Source organism: Nomascus leucogenys, chromosome 4 (genome assembly GCF_006542625.1).
Source record: "Nomascus leucogenys isolate Asia chromosome 4, Asia_NLE_v1, whole genome shotgun sequence".
Taxonomy (NCBI): Eukaryota; Metazoa; Chordata; class Mammalia; order Primates; family Hylobatidae; genus Nomascus; species Nomascus leucogenys.
In genome coordinates, this window is record NC_044384.1 from 133,762,505 (window position 1) to 133,784,279 (window position 21,775).

General features: G+C 41.9%; 1 protein-coding gene and 1 long non-coding RNA gene across 28 annotated transcripts in view; one reads left to right on the forward strand and one right to left on the reverse strand.

Moving 5' to 3' along the window:
• The window catches only part of PCM1 (pericentriolar material 1), a 108,059-nt gene extending 102,521 nt beyond the window's left edge, over positions 1-5,538 (reverse strand). For 9 of the 27 annotated variants that reach the window (XM_030812308.1, XM_030812307.1, XM_030812304.1 and 6 more), the window contains exons 1-2: positions 5,265-5,535; positions 3,676-3,743 (exon numbers count right to left, since the gene is read on the reverse strand). The gene's annotated coding sequence lies outside the window, so the exon portion shown is untranslated. Of the gene's footprint in view, positions 1-3,675; positions 4,244-5,055; positions 5,177-5,264 lie in introns of those variants that run through there. The other 18 variants (XM_030812317.1, XM_030812315.1, XM_030812309.1 and 15 more) reach the window with 8 other exon arrangements.
• Positions 5,539-5,834: 296 nt separating this feature from the next.
• LOC105737578 lies at positions 5,835-18,894 on the forward strand. Its single transcript, XR_001113264.2, has 3 exons — positions 5,835-5,978; positions 7,931-8,055; positions 17,925-18,894. It is a non-coding gene; the product is annotated as an uncharacterized LOC105737578 (long non-coding RNA).
• Positions 18,895-21,775: the final 2,881 nt, after the last annotated feature.

Consider the following 21,775-nt stretch of genomic DNA (forward strand, 5'->3'; position numbering starts at 1 on the left):
TTTGCCATGCAAGTTTAACAGAAAGACAGTAAGATAAGAAAGTTGAAGCTGTAAAAAAACAATTGGTAGAAGCGATTGATGACGGTACTATGGGCAGCTGAATGGGGATAAAAATGAAATTCTTCTACTTTAAACACGCACTTCTACTCATGCTATGCCTTATTAAACAAAGTTGAAACTGTTACTTTCAAGTTTCATTTAGCTATTTTTGACAGCCTTAGTGGTTTTTTTTTTTTTACAAAGACACAAAAATGAAAATATACTATGGCAATTTTAAGCTACTTTCAATGACTAATTTTTTTTTTTTTTTTTTTTTTTTAAGAAATCCTGTTAGGCTGGGCACGGTGGCTCACGCCTGTAATCCCAGCGCTTTGGGAAGCCAAGGCGAGAGCATCACAAGGTCAAAAGTTGAAGACTAGCCTGACCAACATGGTGAAACCCCGTCTATATTAAAAATACAAAAATTAGTCGGACATGGTGGCACAGTCTGTAATCCCAGCTACTGGGAGGCTGAGGTAGGAGAATCACTTGAACCTGGGAGGCAGAGGTTGCAGTGAGCCAAGATTGCGCTGCTGCACTCCAGTCTGGATGCCAGAGCAAGACTCCAACGCCAAAAAAAAGAATATCCCGTTGCAGGATTCTTACTATAGAGGCGTATTACGGTAGAATATCACAGTATTACCATGAAAATAACTATGACTACAGTTTACCTTTGAAATAAGAATATAAGGTATAGAAGAAATTCAAAGTAATCAAGTAATCAGGCCAGGTGCAGCGGCTCACGCCTGTGATCACACCACTTTGGGAAGCTGAGGCGGGCAGATCACTTGATTCACCTGGTCAACATGGCGAAACTCTGTCTCTACTAAAAATGCAAATATCAGCCACATGTGGTGGGGCATGTCTGTAATCCCAGCTGTTTGGTAGGCTGAGTAAGGAGAATCAATTGCTTGAACTCGGGAGGAGAGGGTTGCAGTGAGCCAAGATAGCGCCACTGCACTCCAGCCTGGACCACAGCAAGACTGTCTCCAAAAAAAAAAAAAAAAACAAACAAACACAAAGTAATCAGTAAAGAAAATAATTTTTTCTCAAACGGCATTAAATTACTCATAATCACCTCTGAAAACATCCAAGATATTCTTGTACTTTTCCTGATAGTAACTGGCACATGGTTTCAGTTTCTACTTCATTCCCTGCTTTCATGACCTAAACACTTGCAATGATTTTTCTAGGACTCTGGCCTCAATTCCAATATCCATCTCATCTTCTCTATTCCAATACCGAACTGGTAATTTGTTCAAGATCCTGAACTTCTGAAGTTCCTCTTTCTGATAATAAGTTTTTGCATTCTACTTCTGTCACTTTATTCCTGCTGAAACTGCTATTAGCCTTCCTGAATACTACCAGCCCCCTGATCGTTTCTCTCTCCCTAAATCCATCAATCCCTTGATTCTTTACTCAAACCCAAACCCAAGTAAGTCATTGCAAAAATGCCTTGCTAGCTACCATCCTTCACTTCCTCACCTACTTGCCTACTGTGTCAACTCAATTCTGGCTAAACTCCACTATCTGTTTTCTCTGCTTTTATTCTCAAGCTGTCAAAAAAGTGGGGAAATCATCATAAAATGGCATTGACTGTGATCACTATTAAGGTATACTACACTCTATATACACATACTTTTAAAATGTAAGTTTACTCCACGAGGAAAGGCACCCTGTCTCTTTTGCACACTGTTGTATCTCTAGTACTTTAGTCATTACATAGCATGTTGAAGGGCACTCAAATCTGTAAAAATGAAAGTACTGCTATGTATCTCTGGTTGTCTTCTTAGTTCTGTACTGTGAATCTCACAGCCTTACTAGTTTCTCCAAGTCTCAAATCCACTTTCCTCCTTCAGAAAAAAATGGTCAAATCTATTGAAAAAACCCAGGTCTTCCAATTTAAGTTAACTCAATTACCCTTTATTTTTATTCGTCTTATCCATCATCTTCCCCAATGTGCTAAAAGGAAAATTATATAACTAATTTTGTATTTATTGTTTATTTTACTAAAGCCCACCATACAGCAATCACTCTAGTATTAACAACTCTAATACACACACTCACATGTGACCTTTCCCTTGAGTTCCATTTTTCTTGCCGTTTTGCTGGTCTTCCACTTCAAAAAAAAAAAAAAACCCCACTGAACATTATAATTAAGATATACATCAACTATTTGTATTTTTCATGAGAGTCTCATTTCACATCTTCATAGGAGAGCTATAAAACAAAAATCTGTCTGCTTTTGTAGAAAGCAAGAATATATATTGATTTGTTTCTTTTTTTTTTTTTTGAGACAGAGTCTCACTCTGTTGCCCAGGCTGGGGTGCAGTGGCACAATCTCGGCTCAGTGCAACCTCCCGCTCCCAGGTTCACGCCATTCTCCTGCCTCTGCCTCCGGAGTAGCTGGGACTACAGGTGCCCGCCACCACGCCTGGCTAATCTTTTTCGTATTTTTAGTAGAGATGGAGTTCACCACGTTAGCCAGGATGGTCTCGATCTCCTGACCTCGTCATCCACCCACCTCGGCCTCTCAAAGTGCTGGGATTACAGGCGTGAGCGACTGTGCCCAGCCAATTTCTATCAAACTTTCTTTTTTTTTTTTTTTGAGACGGAGTCTCGCTCTGTCGCCCAGGCTGGAATGCAGTGGCTCAATCTCGGCTCACTGCAAGCTCCGCCTCCCGGGTTCACGCCATTCTCCTGCCTCAGCCTCTCCGAGTAGCTGGGACTACAGGCGCCCGCCACCACGCCCGGCTAATTTTTTGTATTTTTTAGTAGAGACGGGGTTTCACCGTGGTCTCGATCTGCTGACCTCGTGATCCGCCGGCTTCAGCCTCCCAAAGTACTGGGATTACAAACGTGAGCCACCGCGCCTGGCCTCTATAAAACTTTCAAAATGAACTTTCTTAAAATTTTAAGAGTAGAATTAAATTTAGATTATTTATTTCTGAGGTTTTTTCTGAAGAGCAATTATTTCTTAAAAGCTTTTAACAAACTTCTAATAATCTTTTAGCCATTTTTCCAAACTGCCCTTTGCAAACAATTATTGAACTTCTAGCGAACTTTCATTCTACAACACTGACTTTATTCTGCTGGACAGAGAATATCATTATGTCACTTGCATGTGACAATGCACTATGCGCTAAAAGCAATGTTTAAAATAACTTTATACCAGGAAAGGGAGATCGAAGTACAAAAAATAATAATAAAGTAATTTTAGACAACTAAACTTCGGTCAAGGTATAACAAGTTCAAAAAGTAGAGTTCATGAACAGCCAATTAACAGGAATGTTGTAGAAGAGAACTTGAGATTAAATGGATTTGGAAAGAGAGGCTATCCACTTACAGGACAAATTCAAACAGGTTGAAAAAATTCTGTGAAGACAAATAAATTTCAGACGGTACTGCATAAACCATTCTAGTACTTAATATTTAGGAATGACGCCTTTCCTAACAAAGATATAAGGGCAGGACAAAGCAGCAGGCCGAAAAGCAGAGCAAACAGGGCGGTGGACCCAGAAAGTTTGTTTACTAAGCAGACAGGGTCCTCAGTCATGCACTGTAATTGTGATAGCAGTGTCCACCATAAAGTCTTCTCCAACTCTAATACAAAGAATACAGATAATGTCAAATTCCCTGTTTAGAAACTAGTTTTTGCAGCTCAGAAACTGCTCCTTTCCCGCTCCACACTTCAAAGGTGTTTCCTGCTTAGGATTAAAGATATATATCACTTAAGTGAATTACTTACACTATGAAATACACAATAACAAATACTACAGTTTTGGTCTAAAATATGTCTAGAAAGATAAAAAGAAGGGGAAAAATACAACTTACCCATATTTTAAATTTAAGTTACCTCAATTCTTTTGGAAAATACTGTGATATCCATAAAGGCTTAAATCCTCCAAACTTTTGAAATCCTACCAAACAGCAAAGTGATATCTACTTCCGAACAGTATAACAAAGATAGTTAGTCCTAAGTATCCTTTAATAGTCTATGACAAAGTTTACTCCTCTGATTGATCGAGCTTCCTATTACTCAAACTATTTAACAACCTGGTATATCACATGATTTAAAAAACGTTTGCTCATTTAAAAGCTACTGTACTTCATAATAAAATAACCTCGTCACTACATAAATACCAGGTTTATCTTCAATTCAAAAACTCTGTGTTATATTGGTGTTCAGTGGCCCTCACCAGGAAGGTGCTAGGGAAAGAAAGGAGCAGGTGCACCCGAAGCTCCGCAACACCCACTCCGGTAACCAGAGAACACCAGCAGGCGGAGTCTGGAAAGCGGTTATGGGGCGGGGGTGGTAGGGGCGCCCGGAAAGCTCGCTTCTTTCAGCGCCCAAACACGAACCGTCACCCGTAAGACACACGATACAGACCTCAACTCGGTCAAAAAAAATAAATAAATAAACCAGGCGAGTTCCTGGAGAGTAGGCTGAGGGATGCAAAATTGGCGCGCCCAGCCTCCCCGGCGGGGCCTAACCCCCAAACGCCAGTTTCTGCAAACCAAGCAACGTTTCCCCCAGTCCCACTGGGCATTTAGTCTTTCCCGGCTCTAGGCCCAATTCTAACTACATCTGCAGGAAGGGAGAAAGAAGGGGCAATAATTACTCCATTAACATTCCCAGGAACGCCTCCCCCGGCCGGTCGGCTCCCACAGCACCAGAGACGGCGGAAGTCCTGCAGCTCACAGCTCGACTGCAACTCCTCAGAGTCGCGTCGCTCCTCGTCCGCCCTTCTGCACCCCAAACTCTGGACACCGAGAGCTCCACAGAATAAAATCGGAGGGAACGCGGGGAAGAACTACGGCCACCAAGGCCTGTTTCTCTGAGAACTCGACCCAGTGCCCCTGGCACCCAAACCAGAGTCCCCCCTCCGCTTCCTCCGCCCGCAAGGGGCATTCCCGGAGCCACCGGGACGCAAGACAGCCTCCCCGGCAGGGCCAGCAAGAGGGGCGAGGAGGCAAGGGGGTCCTGCAATCACCAACGCGTCCCGAGGTGCTCACCCGGGAATCCCGGAGGTCGGTCCTGAGGGAGGGGGCGGACTGACCGCCTAGGGCACGGGAAGCCCGGGGCAGAAAGACCCGGGAGCCTACCAAGGACGCGTGCGCCCGTGGCCAGACCCAACAGGGCCAACTGTCCCGGAGCCGTTACTCTCCCGCCCCTGGGGCGCGCCGCCCTCAGTTGCCAAGGGCTGGGGACGCGCAGGCATTACCTCTACAAGGAGCAGCCTCTCCTGTCAAAGGCAGAGCGGCAGTCAGCCTCCACGACCCGCCACCGGCAGCGGTCAGCCCTCGGAGACCGCAGCAGGGAGGCCCACACGTTTCCTGGCTGCCTTGGCCCCAATGGCCGCCTTTTCGACCTCAGCTACGCAGCGCCAACCGCCGCAGCCACCGCCATCTTAGGATCTCATTGTGGTGGGAGAAGAGGGGCGGGGGGACTGCAGAGGGGGCAACGCGCGGCGGGACATGCGCCGTCTCCTCGGCAACGGCCGCGCGGGGCCGAGAACTCGCCTGGGCGGGAGCCGCAGTGCGATCTACACGCTAGACTGGAGTCATGTGACCCACCGGAGTCTGTGGTGTCGCTTCTGGCTCTTTAAGCCAAAAATAGATTACACGAACGAATCCGCCCCCCACCCGCCCAGGAACTATGTATCCCAGAATGCCAACTAGACCTCGCGTTCTAAACAGCTGCCGACCACAGATGGAGGACTACAAATCCCAGCATGCTGTGCGCTTCCGGCGCTTATCGCGGAACGTGGGGCCCTAGGCCTATGCGGAAGTGCATTGATCTCTGAGCCTGTGGAGAAAGAGCGGAGGCGCTGTGCGGTTTTCCGTGGGGGTGTCAGCTCCGGCCCGTGGCGGAAGAAGGAGCCAAGACCGGGATCGCTTTTTTGCCCCTTCCTCACCTACATCCCGGTCACGAAGAGGTGGAAACATAAAGGACACTTATCATGTAGTCCAACCTCCTGAGTTTACATATGAGGGGATTGTTCCACGGAAGTTAAACAATTTACCAAATGTCGTATGTATCTACTGAGTGGGAGAATGGTAAATATTGTTGATAGTTAACGCCACTTTTGGTTAATGTCCTTTTTCCTTAAAAGAGCCAGATGACTTTAATCCAAACTTAATTTCAGTAAATTTTCTCTGAATTATCTTTTTATTTATACTCTCCTGTTACAGCTCTATTAAGATTAGTAAATTGGCAGGTCCTCCCTTTAAAAAACAAAAATCAATAAAGTCACAAGGCCTTCAATGTGCCTGACTGGAAATTTAAAACACTTTTCAGTTTTAGTTGAATGCAAGGGCATTCTTCTAGTTTTACGCAGTTTATAATTATGGAATAACTTTTTAAGCAAAGTAAAGGTAAAAAGAAGACTTGCATTCTGGGTTTCAACAGCAAAAACAAATTGTTCCCAAAATAGTAGGTCTGCATCTCAGTAACCAATTCAGATAAAGCTCTTCTATCCCACTGCAATTTGCCACGGTAGGTTCAGTCGTGAGTGCATTGATGGTTTGTCAGAAACTTTTTCCTCATAGTCTGTGTGTGTATCGCTAAGTACTGAGGTAGCAAAAATAGAGTCCCTGCTCTTGAAGAGCTCATATTTTAGTGAAGGATGGGGAAGTGGAGTGTGATGTAAATAAAGTTTGTGTTGTAATAAAAAGTGCTGTGGGAGCTCAGAACACAGCAGCTAAACGCTCAGGTGTTTATTGTGGTCCAGAATGCCCTATCCTAATTCCACCGCTCCAAGATCCTGGACAAGCGACGTGCCTTTCTGAGCCTTAATTGCCCCATCTATGAAATGAGGGGGAAGGAATAATACTTCCTATCTTGAAGGGATTTTTTAAAAAATGTTCTCAGAGTTTGTTTTATGCCAGGCACACTGTAAAGCACTTTGGCTCTTGTGATTTTCTTAATCCTCACAGTTACCCTGAAGAGGCTGGTTCTGAATCTGACCCGTTTTAGCAATGAAAGGTTATATAAATCAAACTTCTAGCAGCTACGAGTGGTAGAGCCTAGATTTAAACAGAGGTCTACCTGATTCCTTAAAGATTTTTTTAGTTAAATAAAATGCGTATAAAAACACTAGTATATGTTGAGGCCCAAAATATTAGCTATCATCATTATTTTGTTTTATACATATGTATTATTAAACGTATGTAGAAGCTGTTATCATTAAAACAATTCTAATAAATTCAAAAGTATGAAATTATAGTACCTACTAGTCATGTTTTCTGAATTTATGAAGCTCCAGAATATCAGTAGTATTGTTTATTAGGAGGTAGGGGGAATTTGAGAAATATTTACATTGAAATGTAGAAGCTGTTACCATTAAAACAATTCTAATAAATTCAAAAGCATGAAATTGTAATATTTACTAGTCATTATGTTTTCTGAATTTATGAAGCCCCATAATGTCAATACTATTGTTTGTTAGGAGATAAGAGGAATTTGAGAAATATTTACATTGTAAAGGGGTTCTCAAACTCAAATAAGAGCATTACTGATTTTTGTACGGGAAGAAGGAAAGAAAAAAACAAGAAGCGATAAAATTATACCTGGCTTTCAGAAATTTAACATCTGTTTTTAGAAACAAACTTTATCAAAATGAATCAATTTAGCGTTAATAATCTGTCACCATGCGAAACAAATGATGTAGACACTGATTGCTTTGGTATTTAGATTTTTAAAATAGGGATGTTTTGTCTCAGAGATAACGATAGCTCTAGGATTTATAGGTAGGATGAAATTAGGGGCAGCTGTCTGTGGAAATGTAGATAGGAAACAGAAGAATGGCCTCTAAGAGATAAACATTGAAACTGCATTTCAGTTTTCCATATTGAAGAGAACAACCTAACACGTGTATTAAATCTGCAGGGAGTGGAAGTTCCAAATTGCAGAATGATGTTCAAGGAAGTGGGATATACCAAGAACACAGATCACACATCCAAAGTAAGCAATGGACAACAAACAGACTGGCTGAAGTAGAAGATTTATATATGGTAAGTGATGGGGAGGTGGGAGAAGGCAAGGTTTATTACCAGGTTGGGTCCAAACTATAGAAAGTCAACTACTTATCTAAAGAATTTGGACCTTGTTCTTCAGGTAGTGTGACACCATTTGAGACTTTGGAAGAGGTCAATGCTGTAATGAAATGGTTATTTGAAGACTTCAATCTAGTGGCAATGTTTTCTAAAGAGTAGGAAGAGAAGACAAGGAGAACAGGTGCCAATCTCTCATGAAGTAGTGAAGGCTTGGCCCAAGATAGTAGCAGGATGAATAAAGTAAGGGATTTAAATTTTCATTAACATAAACTAAATCGGTTGTTATATGTGAAAATACTATTTCTGTTTCTTGATATTTGGTAGGACACTAACCAGGTGGTACTTATAAGATAACACAGCCGGGCACAGTGGCTCATGCCTGTAATTCCAGCACTTTGGGAGGCCAAGGCAGGCGGATCACGAGGTCAGGAGTTCGAGACCAGCCTGACCAACATAGTGAAACCCTGTCTCTACTAAAAATACGAAATTTAGCCTGCCATGGTGGCATGTAACTGTAATCCCAGCTACTCAGGAGGCTGAGGCAGGAGAATTGCTTGAACCTAGAAGGTGGAGGTTGCAGTGAGCCCAGGTCACGCCATTGCATTCCAGTCTGAGCGAGACTCTGTCTCAAAAAAAAAAAAACAACACTTGGCGCTATATTGTTTATCTCTTTAATGTATTCTGTGTGCTTCTTATCCAGAGATGGATTGTAAGCATGTCTGTAACAGAAACCCAGCCTTTTGTACTTTTTAATTCTTTAAAAAAACAGTTTTCTGCAATACCTAGTTTTAACCTGCAGATGGTGATAGAACTTCAAGGAAAAATCTTCAGGGACAAATACACTACTTTATAACTGGATGTTATTTGTTTTTATTATGTGATTTTTTGATGCACTCAAAAGAATATATAACATACATGTAAACTCTATAGTACAATACTGACAACCGGGCACATTATACACCTGTAATCTCAGCTACTTGGGAGGCTGAAGCTGGAAGATCACTTGAGGCCAGGAGCTCCAGACCAGCCTGAGGAACTTAAGGAGACCGTTTCTACAGACAGACAGACAGACAGACAGTACAATAATGAGCGAAACACTAAAAAACCCACAACCTAACCTTGAAAATAGAATTTAATCAAAACGTGTCCGGGCACAGTGGCTCATGCCTGTAATCCCAGCACTTTGGGAGCCCGAGGCAGTAGGATTATTTGAGGTCAGGAGTTTGAGACAAGGCAACATGATGAAACCCCACCACTACTACAACTACAAAAATTAGCCAGATGTAGTGCTGCGAGGCTGTAATCCTAGGGAGGTTGAGGCAGGACAATATCACTTCAGCCTGGGAGACAGAGGTTGCAGTGAACCAAGATTGTGCCACTGCACTCCAGCCTGGTGACAGAGCAAGACGCCATGTCAAAAAAAAAAAAAAAAAGAACTTAAGATGTTTAAGGACTACTCCCTGCCACATTTTCTTCAAACTCTTTCTTCTTCTTTGCAGACATAAATACTATCCGGAATTCAATGTTATCGTTCCTTCATTTTATTCATGTAACTGTGGATACCCTTAAATATTGTGTTTTATTTTGCTTGTTTTCAAGCTTTATATAAATTATATCATACTGAATATATTTTTGCTTGACTTGCTTTTTTCATTCAACATTGTGTTTCTGTGATTCATCCATTTTAGTGGATATAAACCCCAAATTTATTAAGAGCAGAATGTAAAATTAATTTTTGAATATTTCTTAAAAATATAACTGGGCTTTCTGGGTAAATTAATGGAAGAAGAGTTTGGTCATGCCAAACAAAAGACTAATTGGAGACCTCTGACCTAATTCTTACACCTTTTGGTTAAATTTTAGCACTGTTAACTTCTCTACCTTTTAATCTAGCCCAGAGTTTCTTAAACTTCGTAGTATTGACAGTTTGGGCTGGGTGATTCTTGTTGTCGGGCGGTTCTGTGCATTCCAGGAAGTTTAGCAACATCCCTGACCTCTACCCACTGTATACCTAGAGCAAACCCCTGCCCATTGTGGAAACCAAAAATGTCTCCTGATATTGATTGCCAAGCATCCTCGGGAGTTTGGTGGGGGAGATTTTTCTTCCATAACTCTTTTGCTCAAAAACTTAAAAGTTCATGTGTATAATCTAATCAACCAGCCATTATATAATTATGTCAACAAATTCTATCAAATCCACATGCATAAGTAATGTTTCAAGGCTCTTTTTACCTTGCTTTGTTTTCCCTAGATGTAATTACCAGAACATCTCTCATTACTGCCTAGTTTGGATTCTTTATTATTAGATTTGAAAATACCTAATTACTGCTGTCGACATACAATATTAACGTTTGTAACAGTCCGAACTGCCCCTTCCTTCATAATCAATTTATGTTCTTTTCTTTCAAAAATCGCTCGTTTAATAAATGTAACCCTTGTGATTCTGACAATTTCATCTTTAGTTGCGTTTCATCAGTTTTCACGTGGCTTTACTTCTACAGAGTTGTGATTACTACATGAGTCTTCCTGTATTTTTCTTGTGTGTATGTTTTTACACCGTCTTTTCTATTCACTGAAAATCTGGTCAAAGCTGCAATCATGTAGTAAAATCTTGAGCAAATTGCTTCCTTCCCAAGACACACCAAGTTGGAGAGGTTTAAACAAAAAGATATGCGTAACAATTTTTTAAAACTACAAGGAAAATAATCTATATCTTTTTCCTTGTTGCCCACCAACGCTATACCAAAACAGTTAAACCAGAACTATGTAACTAGATATTTGTTGGTAATTAAGTAGAAAAATTGGATAATTAGGTGAGGGAGTTCCAAAAATATGGAAATATGGGCTGATACAGATTTTGTGTCCTAATTCATAGGAAAAATGTTAGAAAGGCATGAAAATTAAACCTCAGCTTTCACTTTAAAAACGCCGTCAAAACAAAATGATATGAAATAAGGACTTACAATTGTCATAGTTATAAGGAATAATCTGGAATGATATTATAAAAGATGGTTTTTGCCTCAAAAAAGTTTTTATTCACAGAAATAAAGAGAGCTGCAGGTGACAGCTACATTTGTAATATGTATCCATACGGACTAGCAGAGGAGTATGTGGCATGATTCGGGTTGCAACGATTCACGTTAAATTCAGGGCATTATGTAGGAAAGCTACAGCTGTGTATATTATAATTTTTTTTTTTTTTGAGATGGAGTCTCGCTCTGTCGCCCACGCTGGAGTGCAGTGGCACGATTTCAGCTCACTACAACCTCCGCCTCCCAGGTTCAAGCCATTCTCCTGCCTCAGCCTCCCAAGTAGCTGGGACTACAGGCGCCTGCCACCACGCCCGGCTAATTTTTTGTATTTTTAGCAGAGATGGAGTTTCACCGTGTTAGCCAGGATGGTCTCGATCTCCTGAACTTGTGATCCACCGACCTTGGCCTTATAATTTTTTGTTTTACCATAAAAAGGCTTCTACATTGCATTCCTCCTTCCATGAGAAAGATCCCAAAGTCAGGAGAGAACTAGCAAAACATGTGAATTCAGATTAACCAGGTGAGAGAAAATGCCCTCTCTTTACCAGAACTAAATAATCTCCAGGGCTAAAAACCAAGGAAGTTGGATGGCAGGCTGGTCTATCCAAGACTCTCCCCTATCTAGATAAGGAAACAAGTAAAACCCTGACAGTTGGTGAAACACTGGTATAGAGGAGAGGTTTGTGGGTCAAAACAGGGGCTTGGATGTGGGCCAAGGTGGTCGAGGCCTGGCCTACAGTGTGCCTGTTTAAGGATTAACAATATATGCTTTAGAATAGTGCTTTATTAATATAGTCATGAATCATAAGAATAGCTTGTGCTTAGTCCAACAATATAAGAATCAGGTGGTGAGCTTGCCTGACTGGCCACAGAGTGGAACAAACCACCGCAGCAAGTGTGCAGAGCCTCTAAGCAAGAAAGCTTGCTTATTGCTCAACCTCCCACTTGAGTCCCTGAACAAAGGTCTCGTGGGAAGAGAAGCGACCCCTGCTCCATTCCCCAGGAGGGAACAGCAGGAGGCTGCTTGTAAAAGAGAAGTCCTCTGAGGATAAGGAGGAAGTCTTCTATCTCCAGCTCGTTCCCAGAGGCAGAGAGCTCTTCTGCTCTGCTGATGGTGCTTGGAGTGGACTGCTCCTTTGATGCACAGGCCTGTGGTCTGACAGGCTGTCTGCTTTCACGTCCTGTTCTGTTCTGTTAACTGCTTAGTTGGACTCTGATGATTATCTGTAAGTTAAACATAGAGTATTAGCTTACATAGTGAAACAGTAAATAATATTAACTTGCTGATCACGCATGCTACACCCTCTGCCACCTCTCCCCATGGTCACGCTATGATCACCCCACCATCTGCCCACCATCAGCCTATAGGATCAAAGGAATTGTACTCAGTAAATATCAGTGGAATCCAGAGTTCAGGGCCTTCGCAGTTTCCGTTTTGCGATGGACCCCTGGACCTACTTTTTTAACTCTTGAACTTTGTGTCTTTGTCTTTATTTCTTTTCTCATTCCCTCATCTCCACCGGGAAGGGGAGAACCCACATGTGGTGTAGTGGGCTGGTTCCCCTACATCTTTGGCGCCCAGCGTGGGCTCCTTGTACCCAGGTGAAGTTATGCCTGAGTGTGGTCATTGCGGAGACCAGTCTGTTGAGGGACTCCCGAGAACGTGTGGTCAGCCTTGCGGTAAGCTTGTGTGCTCAGAGTATTCCAGGGACACCATGGGACAATTGGAAAGTAAGCACTCTGCTTACTTAAACTTTATCAAACTCCTCTTAAAGAGGGGGAAAATAAAGGCTAGCACAGAAAACTTGATTACTCTGTTTCAAACAGTAGAGCAGTATTGCCCTTGGTTTCCTGAACAAGGTACCATGGATTTAAAAGATTGGGAGCAGGTTGGAATTGCCTTAAAACAAGTTCATAAGGAAGGAAAACTTATTCTTCTAACAGTCTGGTCAGACTGGGCTATGGTTAAAGCAGCGTTGGAACAGTTTCAAACGGAAAATGAAGTTTATCCTCCAGCAGAAAGAATTCCAGCAGAGGAAGGCGGTGCTGCCGCCAATATAAATATAAAGGAAGCTGAAGGAGAAGAGGATAGTGAAGAAGATTTTGAGGAAAGTATAGACAAACCTGGAGATGACTTAATTTCTTTTGAGGAGCATGTGGGACCTCCAGCTGCTCCTAAAATAAAGAGAGAAGCTATTTATGCTAATATGTTTAAAACAAAGAAGAGTCTTGAGGAATCTTCGGCTCCTCATTGGGATCATCCAGAGTGGCCGCCTCCAATAAGGCAATGTAACCTGGAGCCTTGGAGGTTCGAATCTCAAATTTGCTCTGTTTCCCGAATGGATAAATTAGGGGCGCAGGAATCAAGAACACATTTTTGCAGCACCAGTACAGCATAGGACTGCACTGCCACCGAATGTCAATGAATCACCATTTCAAATGGTTATTCGGCAGGCTAGGTTAGCTGGAGATCCCGATGCCTGGCAGTTTCCAGTAGTTTTGCAACCCCCACAGCAGCAGGGTGGTGCCCATCAGGTGGTATGGGAACCATTTAAGCTGCTTAAAGATCTCAAAGCAGCTGTTGGTCAGTATGGTCCCAATTCGCCTTTCGTCCGGTCACTATTACACTCATGACTCAGGACAAGCGATTGGCTCCGGACGATTGGGAGATTTTAGCAAAAGCTACTCTTTCGCCCTCGCAATTTCTTCAGTTTAAAACTTGGTAGACCAATGAGGCTCAAAATCAAGATTGAAAAAACCGTGCTGCTAATCCCGTTGATGCCATTTCACTTGAACAACTGTTGGGAGTTGGGGGCCAGTGAGGAACTGTACAACAGAAATTAGTGCTTCAGGATGATGCCATTGAGCAAATTCGCAATTGTTGCTTGAGGGCATGGGAAAAAATTCAGGACCCAGGAACTTCTTATCCCTCTTTTAATTCTATCAGACAAGGCTCAAAAGAACCGTATCCTGATTTTATTGCTCGTCTTCAACATGCAGCTCAGAAGGCTCTCACTGATGAAAATGCCAGGAAGGTGATTATAGAATTGTTGGCCTATGAAAACGCCAACCCTGAGTGTCAATCAGTTATTCGCCCTGTGAAAGGAAAGATTCCGGTGGGAGTCGATGTAATCAATGAGTATATCAGGGCATGTGATAGATTAGTGGAATCATGGATGAGGCTATGATAATGGCTCAAACCATGGCAGGATTAAAGGTGGGAGGTCCAGTGAAAAACTTTTCAGGCAATTGTTATAACTGTGGGCAATCTGGACATACAAAAAAGGAATGTAAGAACAAATCAAACAAACAATCCAGATCTAATCAAACAAAGGAGCCACCTGGCTTATGTCCCAGGTGCCAGAAGGGTAAACACTGGGCTAAACAGTGTCACTCCAAATTTGATGAAAATGCCCAACCCTTGCAGGCGCAATCGGGAAACGGGAAGAGGGGCCAGCCACAGGCCCCACTGCAAACTGGGGCATTCCCTCTCCAGCAGTTTGTCCCTCAGTCGGCACCAGTGCCTTTAATCCCTCAAGTGACACAAATACCTTTAGCCCAACCACCACCGTAACACAATTGGTGCCAGCTACAAAAGGGGGCGCCGCTTTAGATTTATGTTGCTTCAGAGCTGTGTCTCTGCTTCCAGGGGAACCACCTCAAAAGGTGCCCACTGGAGTATTTAGCCCTTTACCTGAGGTAACAGTTGGACTTGTTTTAGGGAGATTTAGTCTAAATTTAAAAGGATTTCAAATTCATACTGGAGTGATAGATTCAGATTTTGTGGGAGAAATTCAATTGGTTATTAGTTCTAGTATTCCTTGGACTGCAAGCCTGGCAGATAGAATTGCTCAATTGTTGTTATTACCTTATTACCTAATTGTTGTTATTACCTAAGTAGGAGAAATTATGGTAAAAAGAGAAGGTGGTTTCGGCAGCACTGATAGCAAAGGAAAAGCAACTTATTGGGTAAATCAAGTTTCCGAAAATAGACCTGTGTGCACAATAACGATTCAGGGAAAACACTTTGAAGGACTTGTCGATACAGGCACTGATATTTCTATTACAGCCCTGGATCAGTGGCCAAAAACATGGCCCAAACAGAGAGCTTCTGTGGGTTTAATTGGAATAGGCATGGCATCTGAAGTTTATCAGAGTGTTACAATTTTACACTGTTGAGTACCGGATGGACAGGAAGTCACCATCCAACCTATAATTACTACCATTCCCATTAATTTGTGAGGAAAAGATTTCTTACAACAATGGGGTACAGAAATCACCATTCCCTCTATGATTTACAGTTCAGAGAGTCAAAGCATGATGACTAAAATGGGGTATACTCCTGGAAAAGCATTAGGAAAGAAAGCGGATGGAATAACTCAGCCGATTGAAGCCTCAGTTAAATTTGACTGAAAAGGAATTGGGTACTCTTTTTAGGGGCGGCCACTGTTGAGCCTCCAAAGCCCATCCCATTGAAATGGAAAACTCAAAAACCTGTGTGGGTTGATCAGTGGCCGCTTCCTCAGCAAAAACTGGAGGCATTACATTGACTAGCAAAAGAGCAATTAGACAAAGGACATATTGAACCTTCTTTCTCACCGTGGAATTCCCCAGTTTTTGTAATTCAGAAAAAATCCGGTAGATGGCGCATGTTGACCAACCTACGAGCGGTTATTGCAGTCATTCAACCGATAGGGGCTCTCCAACCAGGGTTGCCATCCCTGACCATGATTCCAAGAGAATGGCCGATGGTAATAATTGATTTGGGCAGGACGCGGTGGCTCACGCCTATAATCCCAGCATTTTGGGAGGCCGAGGCGGGAGGATCACGAGGTCAGGAGATCGAGACCATCCTGGCTAACACGGGGAAACCCCGTCTCTACTAAAAATACAAAAAATTAGCCGGGCATGGTAGCGGGTGCCTGTAGTCCAGGTACTCCGGAGGCTGAGGCAGGAGAATGGTGTGAACCCGGGAGGCGGAGCTTGCAGTGAGCCGAGATTGCACCACAGCACTCCAGCCTGGGCGACAGAGAAAGAGTCCGTCTCAAAAAAAAAAAAAAATTTGATTCGAAAGATGGTTTTTTCACCATTCCTTTGGATCCCAGGACTTTGAAAAATTTGCATTTACAATATCTGCTATAAATAATAAGGAACCAGCTACTAGGTATCAGTGGAAAGTTTTACCCCAAGGAATGTTAAATAGTCCTACCGTTTGTCAAACTTTCGTTGGGAAGGTCATTCAGCCTGTCCGAGATCAGTTTCCTGATTGTTGATATTATTCATTATGTTGATGACATTTTATGTGCTGCTACAAGTAGGGATAGACTTATCAAATGTTTTTCTATGTTACAAGAGATGGTGGGGCTTACAGTTCTCGCTATAGCGCCAAATAAAATTCAAACTACTACACCCTATCATTACCTAGGAATGAAGGTGGAGGAGAGAACAGTTAAGGCTCAAAAGGTAGAAATTCGTAAGGAGTCCTTAAAAACGTTAAATGATTTTCAAAAATTATTAGGAGACGTTAGTTGGATAAGGCCCACCTTAGGAATCGCCACTTATGCGACATCTAACTTGTTTGCTTTGCTGAGAGGGGATGCAAATTTACATAGCAAAAGAACTCTGATGCCTGCAACAGCTTCAGCTCTTAAGAATAATTGAGGAAAAAATTCAAAGTGCTCAAGTCAATAGAATAGATCCTGGTGTTCCATTACAGCTCTTGGTGTTCCTACTCTCCATTCTCTTACAGGAGTGATTATTCAAGATGCTGACTTGGGTGAATGGTCTTTTTTACCCCACAGTACAACTAGGACTTTTTCAATTTACTTAGATCAAATAGCTATTCTTATAGGCCAAGCCCAATTAAGAAGAGTTAGATTCACTGGTACTGATCCAGATAAAATTGCAGCTCCTTTAAACAAAGCACAGGTTCAACAAGCCTTTATAAATTCATCAGAATGGCAGTCTAATTTAGCTGGGTTTTTTGGCCATATAATCATTACCCTAAAACTAAAATTTTTCAGTTCCTAAAATTGGCTACCTGGATTTTACCTAAAATAACCAGTTCTATCCTCTTGGAGGGGGCTGTAACTGTCTTTACTGATGGCTCTCAGAATGGAAAAGCAGCTTATACAGGATCAGAAGAAAAGGTTATTCAAACCCAGTTTCATTCTGCACAAAGAGCTAAGCTACAAGCAGTTGTATTTGTATTAGAAGATTTTGATCAACCTGTTTATATTGTCTCTGACTCTGCCTGTGTAGTTCAGGCGACAACAATGGTAAAAACAGTTTTAATAAAATATATTTCTGATGATCAGCTAAATTTTTTGTTTAGTTCACTTCAACAAGCAGTTAGAGTTTGAAATTTTCCTTTTTATATTTCACATATTTGAGCTCACACAAATTTACCAGGACCTTTAACCCAATTAAATAATCAAGCAGATTTATTAGTGACACCTGTTTTAACAGAGGCTCAAGAATTCCATTCATTAACTCATGTAAATGCTGCTGGATCAAAAAATAAATATTCATTTACCTGGAAACAAGCTAAAAATATAGTGCAACATTGTCCACAATGCCAGGTGCTACAGCTACCTACTCAAGAACCTGGAGTTAATCCTAGGGGGCTTAAACCAAATGCTGTTTGGCAAATGGATGTGACTCATGTCCCATCATTGGGAAAATTTTCTCTTGCGCATGTTACTGTTGATACTTTCTCTCGGCTTCTCTGGGCTACATGCCAAACTGGAGAAAGTACAGCTCATGTAAAACGACATTTATTGTCTTGTTTTGCAGTCATGAGTGTGCCACAGAAAATGAAAACGGACAATGGACAAGGATATTGCAGTAAAACTTTTGAAAGTTTTGTTCAGCAATGGAAATTTGTACACACTACAGGAATACCCTATAATTCCCAAGGTCAGGCCATAGTAGAAAGGGCCAATCAGACTCTTAAGACACAATTAGAAAAACAAAAGAAAGGGGAAAGTAGTAAGGAGTATACCAAGTCCCATAGGCAGTTACGATTAGCCCTTTTGACTCTAAATTTTTTGAACATTTCCAGAGATCAGGTCTCCACAGCAGCCGAACACTTTTCTGGACAGAAAGTTAATTTACATGAAGGAAAAACGGTCTGGTGGAAGGACACCAGAACTAAAACTTGGGAATTGGGAAAAATTATCACCTGGGGGAGGGCTTTTGCTTGTGTTTCACCAAGAGACAATCAAACACCCATTTAGATACCCAACAGACATTTGAAATTCTACAATGAACCCTACACCGACCGGACAGAAGAAAGGGAAGAATCCAAAGAGGAAGACTGGTCCCTCTGATCTGTCCTTTCGGGAGCTGAGAAAGATGGCGAAGCTGAGCATCTCAGAGAAACAACAGAAGATGGAGAAGACTCGCCAGGCTACACCACCAACAGAACAGGTAAAGAAGCTGACTCAAATGGCAGAGGACAGCCTAAAGGAGAAACAACTGGCAATTACCCCGGGTAATATGATCTTGGCTGCCTTGATGGTAATTACCGCGGCGATAAGTCTCCCTGCTGTCTGGGCTGAACAAAATTTTACATACTGGCTTCTGTTCCATTTCCTCCTTTAATTAGGCCAGTTACTTGGACGGATTCCCCTATTGAAGTTTACACAAATGACAGTATTTTGATGCCTGGGCCGATTGATGATTGCTGTCCTGCACAGCCTGAGAGGGAGGGCATGTTGATGAATGTAACAGTCTGGTATGAATACCCTCCAATTTGTTGAGGAATTGCACCTCGGTGTTTACCATTGCAAATACAAAGATGGATAATCTGTGTACCTCCCCATAATCGTACCTGACCCAGTTATCACGTAGTGAGTGGAATGTCTTTCCAACCTATCATGACTGTAAAAACTTACGGGGATGTTTATTTTCGGTCAAATTTAAAAGTCAAAAATTACAAACCTAAAGGACTGGCTTGTCCTAAAAGAAATCCAAAATGGTCAGAAAAACTAGAGATTCTTACTTGGGAGGACTGTGTAGCACATGGTGCAGTAATTTTGCAAAATGATTCTTATGGAACAATTATAGCTTGGACCCCCAAAGGATCCTTTGCTAGAAATTACACCAGACAAAATGCTGGGTGTGCTGAGGATTCCTTCAGGATAGATTATAGAGAAAGTCCCAATAATCCCCCCACTTTAGTTAGAAGATGGGAATCGCTATATCCATTGAAATGGGAAGATAAAGGTACTGCTCCTCCCTGACCAAAGATAATTAGTCCACTCATGGGTCCGGAGCATCCAGAATTGTGGAAGTTGCTTATGGCAACCTCCAGAATGACAGTGTGGAAAGGGGAAGCATCATGGCGAACAAGAAGTAATAAGCTACTGTTTACCATGCTTTTTCAGTCTCATCAGTCTATTTGTCTTCAAAGTTGTGTTAAACCTCCTTACATGTTAGTTGTTGGAAAACTTATCATTTTACCTGACTCTCATACCATTACTTGTGACAATTGCCATCTGTTTACTTGTATTGATTCTACTTTTGATATGAGGAATAGCATTTTGCTGGTCCGAGCACAAGAGGGCGTTTGGATTTCAGTTACTCTTAACAGGCCTTGGGAGGCTTCTCCCTCTATTCATGTAATAACTGGAGTTTTAAAAGGGATTCTTAATCGTACAATAAGATTTATTTTTACTTTAATTGCTGTGATTATGGGCCTGATTGCTGTCACCGCCACTGCGGCTGTGGCAGGTGTTGCCTTGCATTCTTCCATTCAAACTGCTCATTCTGTTAGTGCCTGGCAGAAAAATTCCACTGGATTATGGAATTCTCAGGCAAAAATTGATCAGAAATTGGCCAATCAAATTAATGATTTGAGGCAAACAGTCACCTGGATAAGAGATCGTTTTATGAATTTAGAGCGTCCTATGCAAATGCAATGTGACTGGAATACATCTGCTTTTTGTATTACTCCTTATAATGTTACTGAACATCAGTGGGAAAAGGTCCAATGCCACTTACAAGGAAGAAAAGATAATCTAATCCTGGATATAACTAAATTAAAAGAAGAGATTTTTGCAGCATAGCAGGCTCACTTAAATTTGTTGCCTGGAGCGGAAGTGCTTGCTGGAGCTGCAGATGGGCTCTCGGAGCTCAATTCTATCAAATGGATTAAAACTCTGGGAAGCTCTGCCATTGCTAATTTTGTTTTAATTTGTGTCTGCTTATGTTGTCTGTTTTTAGTCTGCAGATGTGGAAAGCAGCTCCTGAAAGAAAATCGAAACCACAAGCAAGTTATCATTGAGATGGCAGTTTTAAATTTAAAAAAAGGGGGAAATGTGGGTCAAAACAGGGGCTTGGGTATGGGCCGAGGTGGTTGAGGGCTGGCCTACAGTGTGCCTGTTTAAGGATTAACAATATATGCTTTAGAATAGTGCTTTATTAATATAGTCATGAATCATAAGAATAGCTTGTGCTTAGTCCAACAATATAAGAATAAGCGGTGAGCTTGCTTGACTGACCACAGAATGGAACAAACAACTGCAGGAAGTGTGCAGAGCCTCTAAGCAAGAAAGCTTGCTTATTGCTCAACCTCTCACTTGAGTCCCTGAACAAACGTCTCGTGGGAAGGGAAGCGACCCCCGCTCCATTCCCCAGAAGGGAACAGCAGGAGGCTGCTTGTAAAAGAGGAGAAGTCCTCTGAGGATAAGGAGGAAGTCTTCTATCTCCAGCTCGTTCCCAGAGGCAGAGAGCTCTGCTGCTCTGCTGATGGTGCTTGGAGTGGACTGCTCCTTTGATGCACAGGCCTGTGGTCTGACGGGCTGTCTGCTTTCACGTCCTGTTCTGTTCTGTTAACCGCTTAGTTGGACTCTAATGATTATCTGTAAGTTAAACATAGAGTATTAGCTTACATAGTGGAATAGTAAATAATATTAACTTGCTGATGACGCACGCTACCCCCTCTGCCACCTCTCCCCATGGTCACCCTATGATCACCCCACCATCTGCCCACCATCAGCCTATAGGATCAAAGGAATTGTACTCAGTAAATATCAATGGAATCCAGAGCTCAGGGTCGTCACAGTTTCCACGTTGCGATGGACCCCTGGACCCATTTTTGTTAACTCTTGAACTTTATGTCTTTGTCTTTATTTATTTTTTTCATTCCCTTGTCTCCACCGGGAAGGGGAGAACCCACGGTAGTGTAGCAGGCTGGTTCCCCTACAAGGTTGACCAAACTTTTTCTGTAAAAGACCAGATATTAAATATTTTCAGCATAGTATGCTATACAGTCTGTTGCAACTTCTCAGCTCTGTGGTTATAGAATGAAAGCAGCTACAGACAGTATATAAACAAATGGGCATGCCTATATCACAATAAAACTTTATTTGTAGACACTGAAATTTAGATTTTTTAACATTTTCACAGGTCACAGGATATTGATCTTTTTGTGATTTTTTTTCAACTACTTAAAAATATAAAAATGGACCATGGGTCCAGTTTAGACTGTGGGTGATACAATAGTTTGCTGACCTCTGATGTAGAGCACTAAACACTTAAGTTCTTAGATAATTAATGTTAGGTCAGAGGAGAAATTAGCAATGGAATAAAATTCAGTTTCATTACTTTACAGAAAGGTTATTTTATAAGTACTATTTTGA